This window comes from Leptodactylus fuscus, chromosome 9, assembly GCF_031893055.1.
Source record: "Leptodactylus fuscus isolate aLepFus1 chromosome 9, aLepFus1.hap2, whole genome shotgun sequence".
Lineage (NCBI taxonomy): Eukaryota > Metazoa > Chordata > Amphibia > Anura > Leptodactylidae > Leptodactylus > Leptodactylus fuscus.
The window spans coordinates 85,294,318-85,312,421 of NC_134273.1; the positions used below are offsets into that span (position 1 = coordinate 85,294,318).

General features: G+C 43.8%; 1 protein-coding gene across 2 annotated transcripts in view; it reads left to right on the forward strand.

The window, feature by feature from the left end:
• Window positions 1-5,381: 5,381 nt before the first annotated feature.
• Window positions 5,382-18,104, forward strand: part of PLXNA1 (plexin A1) — a 222,730-nt gene continuing 210,007 nt past the window's right edge. For both annotated transcript variants that reach the window (XM_075286115.1, XM_075286116.1), the window contains exon 1: window positions 5,382-5,510. The gene's annotated coding sequence lies outside the window, so the exon portion shown is untranslated. The remainder of the gene's footprint in view (window positions 5,511-18,104) is intronic.

Below are 18,104 nucleotides of genomic sequence, written 5' to 3' on the forward strand. Positions count from 1 at the left end.
ACATCTTCAACATATACCTGAAGACTTCAACCTACACCTGATGGCTTAAACGTACATTTAAAGGCTTTATACTATACCTGAAGCCCTTTTCCTACACCTGAGGACCTTAAACTACATCTGAGAAGAAGACATCAACCTACACACGAAGACCTTATCCTACACTTGAAAACCTTAACCTACATCTTCAACATATACCTGAAGACTTCAACTTACACCTGATGGCCTCAACGTACATTTAAAGGCTTTATACTACACCTGAAGATCTTACCCTACACCTGAGGACCTTAACCTACATCTGAGGAGAAGACCTCAACCTATACCTGAAGCCATTCTCCTACACTTGAAAACCTTAACCTACATCTTCAACATATACCTGAAGATTTCCACCTACACCTGATGGCTTCAACGTACATTTAAAGGCTTTATACTACACCTGAAGATCTTACCCTACACCTGAGGACCTTAAACTACATCTGAGAAGAAGACATCAACCTACACATGAAGACCTTATCCTACACCTGAAAACTTTAACCTAAACATGAAAACCTTATCCTATATCTGAAGACTTCAACAAGCACGTGAAGATCTTATCCTACACCTGAAGACCTCAAACTAAACCTGAAGATCTTCCTTTATCCATAAAGTCCTCAACCCACATCTGAAAAGTTCAACCTACACCTGAAGATTTTAATCTACACCTGAAGACCGATATCTGCTAAAGTGGAAGCTGAAATATTTCAGACATTCATGAAGTATTATATTGAGTCTCCATACAATGTTTATTGGGTGGAGAAGATTTTCATTGTGGTAGAGAAGAAAATTGTTTTTGGTACCTTCTGGATGATCTGGTCTGAGATATTTTTGAGGTTGTCTCCACCATATAACCTTTACTTGTCCTCTCCAAGACATGGCCACCTCAGAGCTCAGATATCAGAACATCCCTTGTGGTCATGTGTCTTAGGATGGTCCCGGCTTCATGGTGACCCCAGATGACCCCATTAGTTCCTCTCCATTTTTTATCACATCCCTGAGTGTCAGATCTTTGACCTTGCGGAGACTTTATTTCTCTGTAAGCTCCAAATTTAGATTTCCGTTTTGGATCTCAAGCAAACAATAGTAATTCTTAGTACAATGTAAACCTCGTGATTGTAGCAAACGAACAAAGATCTTTTCAATAATTTTGACTTATCCAGCACAATTTTAATATGCAAATGTAGCTATGAATATAATTAAGTGAATACCTTTAATATGGAAATTATGGATTGCCATTCACAAGCAGCGTGAGCGAGCGGCACCCAATTTGCAGGGGTGTTTCTGCAATGAAGCAGGAGGAATGTTTTAACACAATAAAATTAGGTTTCTTCATCAGTTGTGTCTTTGTCGCTCGGTTGTCTCGGTACAGTGTGGGATCTCTCTGCTCTCTGACACATCAGACATTGCTGACTGACTCCTGCCCTGCGACTACGGCAATAGCAACTGCGACTGGTAAGTATTCGGCATCTCCTCAAAGCAACGTTTGTTGGAACGTCCATATTGAACTCTGGTCCACTTGCTTGTACCTGGTAGATATAGGAAAGTCATGTCCACCATTGTGATGGCATCTGGCATTGTGGTGACATTGTGCGATGTTTTGTGGCCACTTATTCTACAAGATGTCATTGTGCTGATATGTGGTTGTTCTATGGAATTATTATAGTACTTATAGCAGTATTATAGTAGTTATATTCTTGTACATAGGAGGTAGTATTATAGTAGTTATATTCTTGTACATAGGAGGTAGTATTATAGTAGTTATATTCTTGTACATAGGAGCAGTATTATAGTAGTTATATTCTTGTACATAGGAGGTAGTATTATAGTAGTTATATTCTTGTACATAGGAGGTAGTATTATAGTAGTTATATTCTTGTACATAGGAGTAGTATTATAATAGTTATATTCTTGTACATAGGAGCAGTATTATAGTAGTTATATTCTTGTACATAGGAGTAGTATTATAGTAGTTATATTCTTGTACATAGGAGTAGTATTATAGTAGTTATATTTTTGTACATAGGAGGTAGTATTATAGTAGTTATATATTCTTGTACATAGGAGGTAGTATTATAGTAGTTATATATTCTTGTACATAGGAGCAGTATTATAGTAGTTATATTCTTGTACATAGGAGTAGTATTATAGTAGTTATATTCTTGTACATAGGAGCAGTATTATAGTAGTTATATTCTTGTACATAGGAGTAGTATTATAGTAGTTATATTCTTGTACATAGGAGCAGTATTATAGTAGTTATATTCTTGTACATAGGAGCAGTATTATAGTAGTTATATTCTTGTACATAGGAGTAGTATTATAGTAGTTATATTCTTGTACATAGGAGTAGTATTATAGTAGTTATATTCTTGTACATAGGAGCAGTATTATAGTAGTTATATTCTTGTACATAGGAGCAGTATTATAGTAGTTATATTCTTGTACATAGGAGTAGTATTATAGTAGTTATATTCTTGTACATAGGAGGTAGTATTATAGTAGTTATATATTCTTGTACATAGGAGGTAGTATTATAGTAGTTATATATTCTTGTACATAGGAGCAGTATTATAGTAGTTATATTCTTGTACATAGGAGTAGTATTATAGTAGTTATATTCTTGTACATAGGAGCAGTATTATAGTAGTTATATTCTTGTACATAGGAGCAGTATTATAGTAGTTATATTCTTGTACATAGGAGGTAGTATTATAGTAGTTATATTCTTGTACATAGGAGCAGTATTATAGTAGTTATATTCTTGTACATAGGAGGTAGTATTATAGTAGTTATATTCTTGTACATAGGAGCAGTATTATAGTAGTTATATTCTTGTACATAGGAGCAGTATTATAGTAGTTATATTCTTGTACATAGGAGTCGTATTATAGTAGTTATATTCTTGTACATAGGAGCAGTATTATAGTAGTTATATTCTTGTATATAGGAGTAGTATTATAGTAGTTATATTCTTGTACATAGGAGGTAGTATTATAGTAGTTATATTCTTATACATAGGAGCAGTATTATACTAGTTATATTCTTGTACATAGGAGCAGTATTATAGTAGTTATATTCTTGTAGATAGGTGATAGTATTATAGTAGTTATAGTCTTGTACATAGGAGCAGTATTATAGTAGTTATATTCTTGTACATAGGAGGCATTATTATAGTAGTTATATTCTTGTACATAGGAGGTAGTATTATAGTAGTTATATACTTTTATATAGGAGGTAGTATTATAGTAGTTATATTCTTGTACATAGGAGGCAGTATTATAGTAGTTATATTTTTGTACATAGGAGTAGTATTATAGTAGTTATATTCTTGTACATAGGAGCAGTATTATAGTAGTTATATTCTTGTACATAGGAGTAGTATTATAGTAGTTATATTCTTGTACATAGGAGTAGTATTATAGTAGTTATATTCTTGTACATAGGAGTAGTATTATAGTAGTTATATTCTTGTACATAGGAGGGAGTATTATAGTAGTTATATTCTTGTACATAGGAGCAGTATTATAGTAGTTATATTCTTGTACATAGGAGGCATTATTATAGTAGTTATATTCTTGTACATAGGAGGTAGTATTATAGTAGTTATATACTTTTATATAGGAGGTAGTATTATAGTAGTTATATTCTTGTACATAGGAGGTAGTATTATAGTAGTTATATTTTTGTACATAGGAGTAGTATTATAGTAGTTATATTCTTGTACATAGGAGCAGTATTATAGTAGTTATATTCTTGTACATAGGAGTAGTATTATAGTAGTTATATTCTTGTACATAGGAGTAGTATTATAGTAGTTATATTCTTGTACATAGGAGTAGTATTATAGTAGTTATATTCTTGTACATAGGAGGGAGTATTATAGTAGTTATATTCTTGTACATAGGAGCAGTATTATAGTAGTTATATTCTTGTACATAGGAGGTAGTATTATAGTAGTTATATTCTTGTACATAGGAGTAGTATTATAGTAGTTATATTCTTGTACATAGGAGCAGTATTATAGTAGTTATATTCTTGTACATAGGAGTAGTATTACAGTAGTTATATTCTGGTACATAGGAGCAGTATTATAGGACTTATAGTCTTGTACATTGGCGGTAGTAATATAGTTATTTTGTTTTCTTAAAAGGATTCTACCATTAAAACTCTTTTTTTTTTGTGGTTGACACGTAGAAATAGCCTTAAGAAAGCCTATTCTTCTCCTAACTTTAGATGTCTTCTCCGCGCCGCCGTTCTGTAGAAATCCCAGTTTTTGTCGGTATGCAAATGAGTTCTCTTGCAGCACTGGGGGCGCGCCCCAGCACTCAAACAGCACTGGGGGTGTTCCCAATGCTGCAAGAGAACTCTCCAGTGATGCCTCCATCTTCTTCAGGAACGTCCCCTTCACGCGTCTTCTTCTGATGCAGGAGGGTCAAACTTGTAGGCCTCGGGCAGAGCTGACTGCGCATGCCCGCAGCCACGAGAAAAATGCCCGCTTACACGGTAAGTAAGCAGCCATTTTCTTGTTGCCTGTGGGCATGCACAGTCGGCTCTGCCCGAGGCCTACAAGTTTGACCACCTGTGCCAGAAGAAGACGCGTGAAGGGGATGTTCCTGAAGAAGATGGAGGCGTCACTGGAGAGTTCTCTTGCAGCATTGGGAACACCCCCAGTGCTGTGAGAGAACTCATTTGCATACCGACGAAAACTGGGATTTCTACGGAACGGCAGTGCGGAGAAGACATCTAAAGGTAGGAGAAGAATAGGCTTTCTTAAGGCTATTCCTACGTGTCAACCAGAAAAATAAAAGTGTTTCAATGGTAGAATCCCTTTAATTAGATTTTTAGCCTTGGAGAGTGACAGTGACAGACAAAAATGTGCTCAGCTCAGTTGTCATTTCCCTTCCCCCACTCCTCTTACAGCTGATACAATGTAGATTATTCAGTAGGGGGCGACATTTATCATTGTGATTATGAGTTATAAATCAGTATTAGTATTATCAGTTATAATAATACATGTCATAGCTTATTGTTTAGCATTGTTGTAGGTATTTGTGTAGGATCAGATTTGTTTGGCTCTGTAGAAGTATCTTTTTATTTTATACAGCTTAGAACGCTCTGTTTTCTAATATCACTGTATATTTCTGTTCTTTATGATCCTAATTGTAATAATTACTAGTAATAAATCACAATCTAAGTCTATAATGACTGTATCATCTATATTTTTATAGTATCCGAATTTCCAGCAGGCAGGGCAGGGTTAATCGTCAGTGTGAATGGGCTCCACCCCGCCGTGTGTGTCCCTCCCAGGCCGGCTTGGGCCCCCTCTGGCGGTGAGTAGAGGTAGCGCAGCGCCCTGGGAGTGAGATCGAGGCTGGAGTTCCAGTGGACGCTGCTGCATTCCTTCCCATTCATGCTGAGCTGCTACATTGTATCAGGCGCCGGGACCCCGGACATGGCAGCGGGCGGCAGATCTCGCAGTAAGTAACCCGCCTGCCCCGGCTGCTTCACCGGGGGAACTTTTGCTTGTGTTCCCGGTGATTGGAGGAGGGATGGCTGGAGAGATGGAGCCGGGGATCTGCAGCGTGCTGCCGGGGCTGTGAGGGGCAGGAGCCCGGGCTGGGGAAGGGGGCGGCTGGGTCTGGCATAGCCTGGTAGGCACTGGAGCTGCAGCCTGCACTGGGCATGTGAGCTGTCTATAGGATCACTGGGGCACCCTCACCCCCTGGTTTACCATCACTGGGCACATACTGGCAGAGGATGCTGTGCCTTGCTGAGTATATAGTATACATGAGTTCCTGAGCTAGGGTTGTATTCACACTCTGTGCTGCAGGGAGAGGCTGCACTGCGCTGCCTGGGTTGCATTGGTGTCTGGCTGGTGGCAGAGCCTGGATGTGGTTGCTGATGATTTCCTATAGAGACTGCGGGCAGCTGATGCCAGGGTAATAAAGTGGCTGCAATCCTGGGAACGCTCCCGGCATGCCCTGTGTGTGGTGGGCGATATCCTATACCAATAATGTATAGACAGGACCCCTGCCCACAACCTGAAGTTACCATGCCAGTGCCCACGACAGACCCCTTGGCACCGATGCCACCTTACTTTCCTGTGCATTCCTATCAGATCATGATTTGGGATGTTTGGAGTCAATGCAGCGCCTCCTCTTAGTTTGGAAACACTACTCCCCCCATCCTCCTATGCAGCAGGAAAGCGATTCATCTCGGATGTCTCTATACCATGACTTGGGGATTTACTAATGACTGTGTACTGCGCTGCGGTCTAGGCTGGCGCTATGTACATAGCATGAATAGATGATTTAATCCCCCCCCCTCTGCCTTTCCTTGGGGTATTGTTAACACCTTACTAACCAGTTGGAGGGGCCTGCGGTGCATTGCAGTGTGGCGGTGAAGGGGTTAAGTATCTGAGGTTAAAATTGGGCGGAAATCTTTTCTTTTTTTTTTCCCCTTCTCTCCCCTCTCTGCGGAGATCAGTAGCGTGGATCTCACCCCGGAGAAGGAAAGGGGGGACGCTATTGTATTGGATAGAGGGAGCAGGTAGAGCGGCGAATGCAGAAGACCATTTGGATCATGGAGCGCAGCTCTGGAGCTTGGATTTAGATCGGAGACTGCGAAAAAAAAAATTACATGGAAAGCAGAAGCTGCTTCAGCGGAGAAGGATGTGCATCGCCCTGTGCAGAGCCCTGAATATTTATCATGTGGATGGAGGAGAGAGGAGTCCGCGCGCTGCTAGCTCTATGCCAGGTTACTGCACCTGTAAGTACATAGATGGCAGCGCTCCTCCCGAGTGCCCGGCACGGAGCTGTGAGAGCCGGGAATAATAGCTGAGCCCACCCGGGGGCTGCAGCACCACCACCGCAGGGTCTCGCTGCCAGTGCCGGCAACGAATGTGCTTTTTGGAGTCTGTGGGTTTTCTTGGCACAAGGTGGCGTTAACCCCTTTCAGTCCACTGTGTCCAGCACTGGCATTGGGCTCCCCTGGAGGTGTCAGGTAGACGTGTCGGGGGGTGACGGAGCTTGGCATTGTCCTGATTTCATGTGTGACTACAGAGAGTGTGTCCGTGACCAGTGGAAGAACATCTATAGGGAGAAGTTCACCTATAGCCTGGAGGGCTGTGAATATTCTATGTATAATATATGGTAGATGTAGGGTAGGGGTGTGAAGTATATACATATATTGGATGGCTGGTATACGTGTGTATGTGTGAGGGGGTAGAACTATATACATGTACATTAATGTATGGGTGGTATACATGTGTATGTGTGAAGAGGTTGGTGGGGGGCTGAGTATTTTTGAAGGGTGCACGTATAGATCTACAATGTGTGGAGGGGTGTGAATCTTATTGTAGGGTGCGTGGTATAGCTGTAGTATAGGGGCGCCTATGGATTTTGTACGCTTACATTTGTGTGTTGGTGTGAACAGGTAAATACTGTGTGATGTAAGAGAATATCGGTGTGTATGTTATTAGATGGTGTAATATGCAGTGATAAATGGGGACGTGCCTGTATGTCTGTGTATTGTATGGTATATATGAATGTGCCTATAGTGTGTGTGTATATACAGTGGCGTCTGTCCGTATAGATACCCTGCTCAGGAATAGGAGGTGTATAGATAAGTGCATAAGAGTATTTGTGTATGAATGTGTCTATTGTATAGTATATGTGGGTATAGGTAGGCATGGATGGGGTTTGTATGTATATGTCTGTGTATTGGTCGGTGTGACTATTTTTCTATATGGTATAGTATATATGTGTACCACAGATAGGTGTGGATATATTGTAGGTCCTTGTTTGGATGATGTGTGTATAGGGAGGTGTGGATATTTTTCAATGTTTAGTAGTATATGTATATACCATAAGGTCTGACTGTTCTTGTGCATGTCTGTGTATACGTCTGCTATACGTGTATACAGCTGGTGTATATATGATGTATACGTATAATTCTACAGTTTGCTGGAGCATGGCTGAACTATTACTGGCATTACTGATGTGGCCGTCATGTCTCCTCTTCCTCCTCCTTCTCGTTTTATGACCCTGCGGAGTATATTGCTAGTAACTCTACCACAATGCAGTCCTTCTCATTGCCAAGAATTAGGAGACATATTTTTGCCATTGTTTTGTAGAAGAAACATTCATTGTCTTATATAGTCAAGAGCTGAGACGTCAGACTCCTTCCCAGACTCTTTGGGGTTGTAATTTTGGATGGATCCTACAATCGTCCATGGTCGCTGTGTGAGGCCAGATCACTATAGATGCTTTACCTGCCCAGCCCATGCTATGGCCGAGAACTGCAGCCCCCTCCCCAGTGTGTACAGGAGCCTTACATGTACAAGATTTCTCCCCATTATCGCCTACGCTATGGTATAGGTTGTAGCTGCGTGTCTTACAAGGCACAGGTCTGCGTAGCCGAGGCCTCCATCTAAAGTGCAGTGCATGAAGAAAGTTGCAGACCTGCCCCCGGCCCCCTCCTCATTATACCCCCCCCCCCATGTACTGATATTTCCACATGTCCCCAGCAAATGGTTCCAAATCCCCCTGCCTTAAACTGTTGCAGCTGCTGAGGCCCTCCGACCCCCTTGCCCTTTAACCTGACATGTTTTGAGGTGGGGGCTGGTGCGGCCATGTGGGGGTAGTGTACAGAGAGGTGTGCTCTGGCCTGGCATGCCAAGTTATTTAAAGAGCTATAGCATGCTAACTTCTTAAAGGGGTATGCTCCTTATTACTAAGACTGGAGTGCGGAGGGCCGTCATGTCTGTGGGCACCCCCAGGATATTTGGCTACTGTGCAAGTGTTAATGAGCCGCTGCAAATTGCTCTTAATGTTGGGGTTCACCTGTAACATGTGGCGACCATGGGTCCAGCCTGGTATCACACGCCATAACCTGGGCATTGGACTCCTGCCCTGCTGGTTGGGCTATGGGGCATCGGTGCTTTGGTCACTTTAAGGTCCTGACCACACTTCACGCCCTGTTCATTGATAAGTGACGGCCCCTGCCAGCTGGCCACTGGAGGGTTAATCCACTTTGGCTATGCTTTCTGTTTCCTGCCCAGGGAGCGCAGCGGTCGGTAGTGTTGTGACCTTTTTCGAGAACTCTCTCCTGCTGCTCCTCCGGTGGTGGCGACCCCTCACGCTCACAGCGCCCGTCCCCTCATTAGGTCGTTGACTTTTCCTATAGTGTTTTTGCTTCTATATGGTATATGTCGGTGCCATCAGCACAGAGTCGTGTATGTCTGCTGTACCTGGATTTCATATGACGTGTTGCTGCAGAACTACAACTCCCAGCATGCATGCAGCACTCCAGGTTTTTCCTTGGTTATTGTCATTAGTGGTTTAGATGGTGGGGGTTAATAGGGGTAACATAGGCCGTAGCCATGGCTGGCGGTCTATTACTTGACCCCCAACCTGGCGCACTCAGGATGCTCTGACAATGGCCGCTGGGTGTTCTGCTGTTAGATCATACAGGCAGTTTTAGTTTTGTGTTAGAACATGCTGGGAGTTATAGTTCTTCATTTTTGTTGCTGAGGGTTGTGGCTTGATTTTCGTTCTTAGACTGCTGGGAGTTGTAGTTTTGCGGCAGACATTGAAGGCCTCTGCTCTCCACCCGTATCCCATTGTGTTCAGACCACAGGCTCACAGCTTTGACCCCAAGGGCAGGACATTTGCATTGTCAGGTGTCTTCTGTTGTGTAAGGCTCTGGTTGTCCCAGTCTTGGACGGTGGGGGTGATGGTCCTTGCATTGCAGGTAGACTTGTTTGGGTAGATCTTGAATAAAGCTTTTTTTTTTTTTTCCCTTGCGGTGCTGAATGATAAATCCCGGGGCCCGGTGCTGAGAGCCGACTGACCGGGGACTGCTGAGATCCGAGGGCTGTTTGCCCAGCCATGAGTGACAAGTGGCGCTCTGCGGTGACAGACAGCGGGCCTGCCGAGAAGTCTATTGCTTTTAGATCGGCTGTGGACTAATGTATGACAACATGGGAGCGTTCAGCCATGCAGCGCAGCGCCCCGTGTCAGCACAAAGGGTTATTCTCAATAGTATGAGATGTTCTCCTATAATCCGGCATCTGGTAATCCAGCACAGACTCCTGATGGGATATAATCCAGCACAGACTCCTGATGGGATACGTAGCCTTACTGCTGAGCTAGGGCTCTGTTCACACCTGTGTTGTTCATGTCATCATAGGAGCAAACGCATAAAACTCACGTTGGTGCCAGATCTGTCACGTTACAGATTGGAGGCACCTAATAGACTCCATAGACTGTATTGGGGTCCCATAGGTTTCCTCTCCCAAACTGAAGGAATTGTATGATCTTCTCTATCTGTCTTAGTTGTGTCCCTGATGTTGGACGGATACGGTGACGAACGTCCTGTATACACTTGTTAGTCTAAAAACAACTCTCACTGTCTTGTTGCTCTCATTGTAGAACCAACTACGACTCCCACCATCCCTGAATTTACTGACACCCCTCCTTACACAGTCTGATATCCATCACTTGCTCCCCCTATAACCGCGCTGTACTTAGTGCTGACCAGTACGGAAACCGTGTGCCTGGCATACATATGGTTAAATCCGGTGATACATTCTATTGTTACAACTTTGTGTTTCCATGGCAACCAACTTCTTCATAGACTTCTCGGTAATTTCTCGTCAGGTCAGAGACGCTAATTTGCCTTTTAGGAAAAATAAATGTTTATTTCTTAATAATATTGTCGGAGCCGGACGCCGTAATGTTTGTGGCCAGAGGCTAATCTGGTATTGACTGAGCGCTCGGGTCCTCCGGGGGGCGCTGTGTGCGGGTTATGACCTTCTATTAGGGGTCTAATCCTTAATCGTATCTTTAGATCACATGACTTACTTTGACTTGAAATCTCATATAAGGATTTATTAAAAAGGTTTCTTTCTCTTGTGTGTTTTGAACTGTATTTTGACCTCCGGGTGGCGCTGTTCTGTACGTGCCTATGAAACGCTATATCTAGGTGTGAAATCAGAGATCTAGTATTTGTTTAACCTCATGTTTAGACTGATAGGTAAACCTCCGATATGTCTTACTTTGCCCCACTGCCCCTATCTGGCTAATCTACAATCTATTGTATTTTGTCCACTAGGTGGCGCTGTACATTACATTGTTTCCTGTGGTATAGGTGGCGCTGTTTAGCTTAATGTATATTTGTGTATGTATCATATAAATGGCGTAATGTAGGTTTTTCTTTAGCCCAATAGATATTTTGATGTTACCTTACCCCGCCGCCATCTTTAATTCATTCATATATATATATATTTCTGTGTTGTATAGTGTCAGTGCTGTATATCTGACCGCTGGCACCTATTAGTAGTGACGGTGACATTTTGGCGGTGACGTCTCCTCTGTGTGTAGCCTGCAGCGGCCATAGTCCTGTACGGTGCGAAGGTGGAATCCATATAACTCTCAGGTTGGGCCTCGGTGGGCCGGGCGCTCTGCACAGATACCTGCGCTGTGATATTACCCGTCCTGATTCCCCGGCCCGGGGGGAGACGAGGTCCCTCACCAATCACATTAAGCCCTGTTCCAGCAAGTGGCTTCCCTGTGTTTGGGCCTGCAGGGGAAATCTTATTGAATACAGTTATGAATAGTTAATATCATACACACATCATCGCTCTGCCGGCTCCGGGGTGAGAGGCTGCTTCACATCTCCGCCATCTATAGACTTAAATTGTTTTTAGCCATTATACGGAGGCTGCGTTGCGGCGGTGCCTTCTGCATGGATTATACCCTTACTGCATTATCTCCGCCACACGTGGACCTCACTTTATCTGTTTTCATCTTTTTTTTGTTAAGAGGTTTTCTGAATTGTTATACAATAATGAGCCAAAGTCGCCGGTGTAATTCCCTGCCTCCTCCAGCGCCGAATCTTTAGGGGGCTTTTTAGTTTTTATTTATTTTTGGGGTGCAGCAATGGCCTGCCTGTATACCCCATATGACTGCGGTCGCAGAGATCGCTTTATTTCCACTATTGTGTGTGTCATTTTGTATTTGCATGTATGTATGTATGGGTTTGCCTCTGTGTGTGTTCATGTATGTGTAGGTTTGTGCATGCGTACATGCAGAAATGCACGTCTGCACCCACATATATGTATGCAGGGGCATGTATGAGTCTCTCTGCTTATGTGCATGCATGTATGGGTCTGCCTCTGCCTCCTGCCTGTGTGTGCTTGTATGTATGGGTCCGCCTGCTTGTATGAATGTATGTATGTGTGCATATATGTATCTGTCTACCTTTTGCCTATATGTTCATGTATGTGTCGGTCTCCCTCCTGCCCGTGTGTGTATGTATATAGGAGTCTGCCTTTCGCCTCTGTGCACATGTATGTAGGAGTCTGCCTCTCACCTCTGTGCACATGTATGTAGGAGTCTGCCTCTCACCTCTCTGCACATGTATGTAGGAGTCTGCCTACTGCCCGTGTGTGTTTGCATGTATGTAGGAGTCTGCCTCTCGCCCCTATGTGCATGTATGTGCATACGTGTGCATTTATTTCAGGGCTCTTAGCAAATCACGGCAGACTTTCCAGGCCAAGAGCTATTTCTAGACAATAAGAACTGTCATAGGCCTTAGGAGAAACCAACCCCAAAATATGCACCATCAGCAAATTTCCAGTCACATAGGTTATTATTATTACTCTGTATTATCCTGTATCTGTATTACTATGCTGCTGTAACACGCTGAAATTTCCCCAATGTGGGACTATTAAAGGATTATCTTATCTTATCTTACCCGTCTCGCGTTATCCATTCCTGGTGTATCTAATATTCCGGATTACTAAGTGGCCAGTACAGGACTGTGGTGACTAAGGTTTTCAGAGTCATCACCTTGGTGTGTGGCGCTATTGAGCAGATGGCTTAGTCTGGTGTCAGGTCCATTGTGCAGCACCATGTAATGGGGCCGGGCCTACTACGTGGTCAGCGGTGTTTTTGGCCTCTCTCCTCCATGGAGGTGCTGTGGGGTTTGGAATGCGATGTCCCAGAGTCTTTTGTTACCTTTTCACTGGGAGTTGGTGGGAATCTTAGCAATTAAGTAGCCTCCCAAGTAAGGGATGGGGTTAAAGGTCGTCAGGGGAAGCCATGTGACTGTCTGTGAAAATGATCCCATGTGTGACCTGGAGGGACTGGGCCTTTTTGTTTGCCTGAGCAGAGGGCGGCAATCTCCAGGTTCCTGACCTGCTCTGAATTTAGGAATCTCTGCCCTCCTCCCCTCCTCCATCTACAAAGTCTTTGAGACCAAGTCTTGTGGACCCCCTGCTGGTAAATAGGGGGCTATCATGTGGCTGCCCCCAGCCGAGCAAAGTTAAAACTGCAAAAGAGGCTGCTATTAAATGATAGTGAGTGAAGTTTAATGGATCGCCCCATCCGCGCTATTCAGCCCCAAATGAGACCGCGCCGGAAAACATTAAATCCAAAAAGTTAGATAATAAAAGCTTGAATTATAGAAATAGCCCCAAAAAATAAAAGTTGTAAAAACATACAAATATATGAAATTGCATAAAATAAATAGAATTTTTTAAATATTTAGTGTTGCTCAACAATCAATGCCAAAGTTTTTTTTTTTTTTTTTTCCAAAAAGAAAATCAAAAACAAATCCGGAATTGTGCGAATGTGTTGGGTAATGAAGATGCAGGGCCTGGTACGCGAGGCCGAGATGTTGATGTTTTGCGGCAGGTCGGCCGCGGCCATTTACATGAGAATACGCCTTGTCAAGGGCTCGGTAACGCTGTATAAATTAGCCACCTAGCTGGACTTTGTGTGTGAACAGGGAGGCCATTGAAGATCAGACAACCATGAATCATGTCACAAGGACTGAAGGGCTTAATGTGCCCGTCCACCTAGGGACAACATTCATGCAACGTGGAATCCAGAGGGGGGGACCCATACATTAAAATGCGGAGACCCCTTCAGCCCAAGAGTGGAAATCTCCATCGCCGTTATAGTATGTGATGTCCGACAACGCCCGGTAATATTTGTCCTGTCCTGGTCATAAGGATATATGTAATGACTTCCCCTTTAAGAGAAGTGACGTCAAAAATATACATTCCAAAAATTTCTGTTGTCATCAATAGCAGCCAATCAGGTGCCAGCTTACATCATAGTAGCTCAGGTTCCTCTATAAGAGTAGCATTCTGATTGGTTGCTATTGGTTTCCACTCAACTTTGCTGACAAAATGGCTGACGGTATAAGTGATAGGGGGTAATAGAAACATATGGCCGCCTCATTCCCCGAGAGGACACGTTCTAGTCCGGGGTGACTTCATCGTTCTGTAAACATTTCCCGCTGTCAAGTGAAAGGAATGCCTGAGCGAAACATCGGCCAAAAATATTCTGGAGTCTGGGCAATGTAAACTCTAGTCATAATATTAACTTATCGTAATATTACCAAACCCTTCATGGAGCGGAACTAGCAAACCGCCATTTTGTGTACATTGGGCCTATATGATGATGGCATTAGCGTCCGGTCCGTATTGGGGCCTTATGATGAATTTAGGGCAAAAAAGTTGCACCACTGTCTCTGCACCGCCACAAAGAAATGCCCTACCGCCATCAAAACCTAATCTTTTCAGACGGTGACGTCTGACGGCCATCTTCTCTTGGCCTATTGACTATAAACTATTCGTTTTGTAGTCTGGATGTTAAACTAGCTTGTCCTGACAAGGTCATGGAGATCCAGAGTCGTCCCCGCGTGTGCTGAGGCCGATTTCTAGACAACGCTTGACAATTATTTGTCCGTTTCTGACAATTTCGCCGCCGTTTCCCTTTTACTTCCTGCCCCTATTATTATATCCTTTGTATAGTAACTGTCGGAGTCCTGTTTAGACTGCACGCAGGTGTTACCTCCATCACTTAGGCCGCACGTGTTCGCTGTTGTCGCTTCCTGTAACGTTCCATGCTTGTACCTAGTCCTATAAGCTGCGGCTGTCGTGTGGGGCCAGTTGGGACACGCACGGCCGTACCGGTAGACATAACTCCTCCAGCATCTGTGAGGTACAGTCATGTGCATACCATGGAGAAATATGCGGAGTTCTCCTTTTGTTTCTCAGACACCTGTCTAACCTTTGCAGAGCCTCGGAGCTCTTGTCATCATCGTGACTTCCGCGGGTTATGTTCAGCTTTTCAGGTGGAAGAAGGAAAAAAAAAGTGTTGCCGAATTGTGAAATTCCACGTCTGTGAGGAACTTCTAATGGAAGGGGGAAATTCAGTTTTCTGGATCATCCATGGCACGATGGCTGCCTAGCAATAGGTCCAGACTGGTAGACCGACCAGGCTAGATCTCCGTACCATAGATGTGGTGGTGGAGACCCATCTCGGAGTGTCGTAAACATTCTCAGGATGGCCACCACCATGTAAGGTTATGAGGAGCCAGCGTGAAGGTCACTTTCCTAACGGGGATGTGCTACAGACAAGTAGGCAAAGTTTTCCACCATTTTGTTGGAGGCCACATGAACCCCTGGAGATGTGGTTCCTTTTTGGTGAGGTGTGGACAACGACACCACCACTTTGCCTGGATGGGGAACATGGTATCTTGTTTTGATGCCCGTTCTACTATATGTGATGCCCGTTCTACTAGATGTCATTGGAGGAGTATGGTGGTTGATATTGTCAGAGCAGGTCACCGGAGGACCCTTTAACATAATAATAGTTCAGTAGAAAACCCCCCAAATTTGGAGCGTACTCTGGTTTATTTCCTAGGGGTTGGTGTAGGTTGCTGCCCCAGACTCATTATATATGGTAGGCCCAGGAACCCTAGTCTGACCCTGAGATCAGAATCGGCTTTATGTTACGTGATTCCCTATACAATACCTTTTCTTGGCTTCCTCCCATATAGTGCACTGTCATATGGTGTACAGACAACCACGGCATACTGTAAGGTGTACAAATAACATGCCATACTGTGGCCATATAACACTCCCTGCATTCAGTTAAATAATAATGTCCTTCAATACTACCGCCATCGCCTAAGTAGTAGCGCCACATAATGCCAAAGTAAATACCGCCATACCATGTTGAAATAATTCCAACATGCATGACTAAACCACTTCTCCATGCTAAACGTAATCTAATAGCAGCGCCATACCGTGTGTATACATTAAGGTAGGAGGGGGCTGCAGGCCTGGGGTGCTAGGCTCCCTGGCGGTTTCTGATGCACCCTACGTAACCCCTCAGTTCTCACACCCCAAACGCCGGCCTTGCTTAATGCGATGGAGAACTGTGGTGAACATGAGAAGAAAGACAACGACTCTCAAGACAGAGGAGTCCATACAGGGGGTCAGCACTGGATTCCTGGGCCATGTGTGAGCGTTTTTGGGACATTATAAGCTGCTCTCCCTCCGTTTGACTAATTGGTTACACGCGGAGATCCTGCGAATTCCATTGTCCTGGTTCAGGTCCAGTGTTAGACATGGAACATATTTTCGGCGTGATGTCAGCCGTGCAGAGAGTATGTTTGTTTAGTGGCGTTCATGCAGCGGCAGATGATTCCCATTAGGAAAACAGTCAAATTTTTCCTAAAAACAGAGCCCACATATGTACGCTGAGGGAGCAGAGCGAAGGCCGGTAACACACCCTGTAAAATCCAACACTCCCCATTACATCAGTCCTTTAGCTCTCTTGTTCTGATGGAAAACGTTGACGTTTTTATAGAGCTGTTTCTGGTACTAGGAAAGCTGGGTGGATTGTCTGGTTTAGGAAATGCTGAGTTAATAGACCCCGTGTTCAGGGATTTTTAGGATTTCCATATCTGATCGATGGGTGGTCGATCTGTGCCACAGGCCAGTGATGTTGCATTCGTTGGTCACAAGGGAATGGGATTGATCTGCAGTACCACGCACAGCCACAACACCATGTACGGCGCTGTTCTTGGTAAGCAGTGAAGAGGTTGCAGTGCTTGTCCAATCGTTGCAGCCTCTTAGTTCACATTATCGGTAAGGGATCCGATCTGATATTGATGAGCCATCCTTAGTATTATGTTCTTGGAAAGCTCCTTTAAGGACTCTGACTAATCCTACGAGAACCTTAGTTGTGGTCATAGTGGTTGTCATCCAACTTTCTCGAAACATTTGACTATTCCCCTTCAGAAGAGAATGACTCAAGGACTTGTATTTACAGATATCCTTTCCGTTGTAGTACTACAAGGGCCAGCATGCCAGTTAAAGGCCTCCTAGTTTACTTTAAGGAGCCGGCGGCGGCGAGGCTGAGGGTTCTGGTATGAGGTGCAGACCCTTGTACGGCTGGAGGCGACGACCTTACGCTCTTGCAGATTCTTCTGGAGTAAGCTGAGTTTCCAGGCCAGTGGAATGGAGGAATCCTGCAGGACGGAGGAGTCTGACAATGAGCGATGGTGAGAAGTGTTATAGGAGCAGATTAATTATTGATCTCCGCTCTGAAGGCTCCTCCATCTAATCCCAAAGTACAGAGTGAATATTCCTTATTCATATTGTGCTCCTCATCGCCCGCCTGACAATAGCAGAGCGCGGTGGATATGGCGACTTTCCACTGTATACCATAGTGCAGGGGTCAGCGACCTCCCTGGTGTTGGGGAACTACAACTCCCAGCAGGCAGACTTCACACCGTTCTGGAAACTTTCATAAAAGTGAATGGAGCATGCTGGGAGTTGTAGTGTCACAGCTGTAGTGGTGGTGCCCTGTTCATATGGAAAAAGTTGTTGCTACTCAGCTTTCCCGGCCTCCTGAATGCTACAACTTATCTATTGCATGTGTTGATGTGCATATTTGCCTTTCAGGGCTCTAGAAAAGTTGGGTGATGACCGTATTGGGGCATATATAACTAAGGCTTTGTTCACCTGTACAGTCTGGGGGACAACAGTGGTGCTGGATGGGACTGTGCAATGTGAACAGAACCTGAGAAACCGCCGTTCAGTTTTATCAAGTTTTTATCTATTTTGCATTTTGACAAAATTCTGATTTAAATTTTTTTATAAATGAAAAATATTTTGCTAAATTCCTTTTTGTTTTTGATTTATTTTTGCAAAGTGCATTTTTATTTTATCATTTTTTAAAAAAATGTTTTTCGTATTTTTG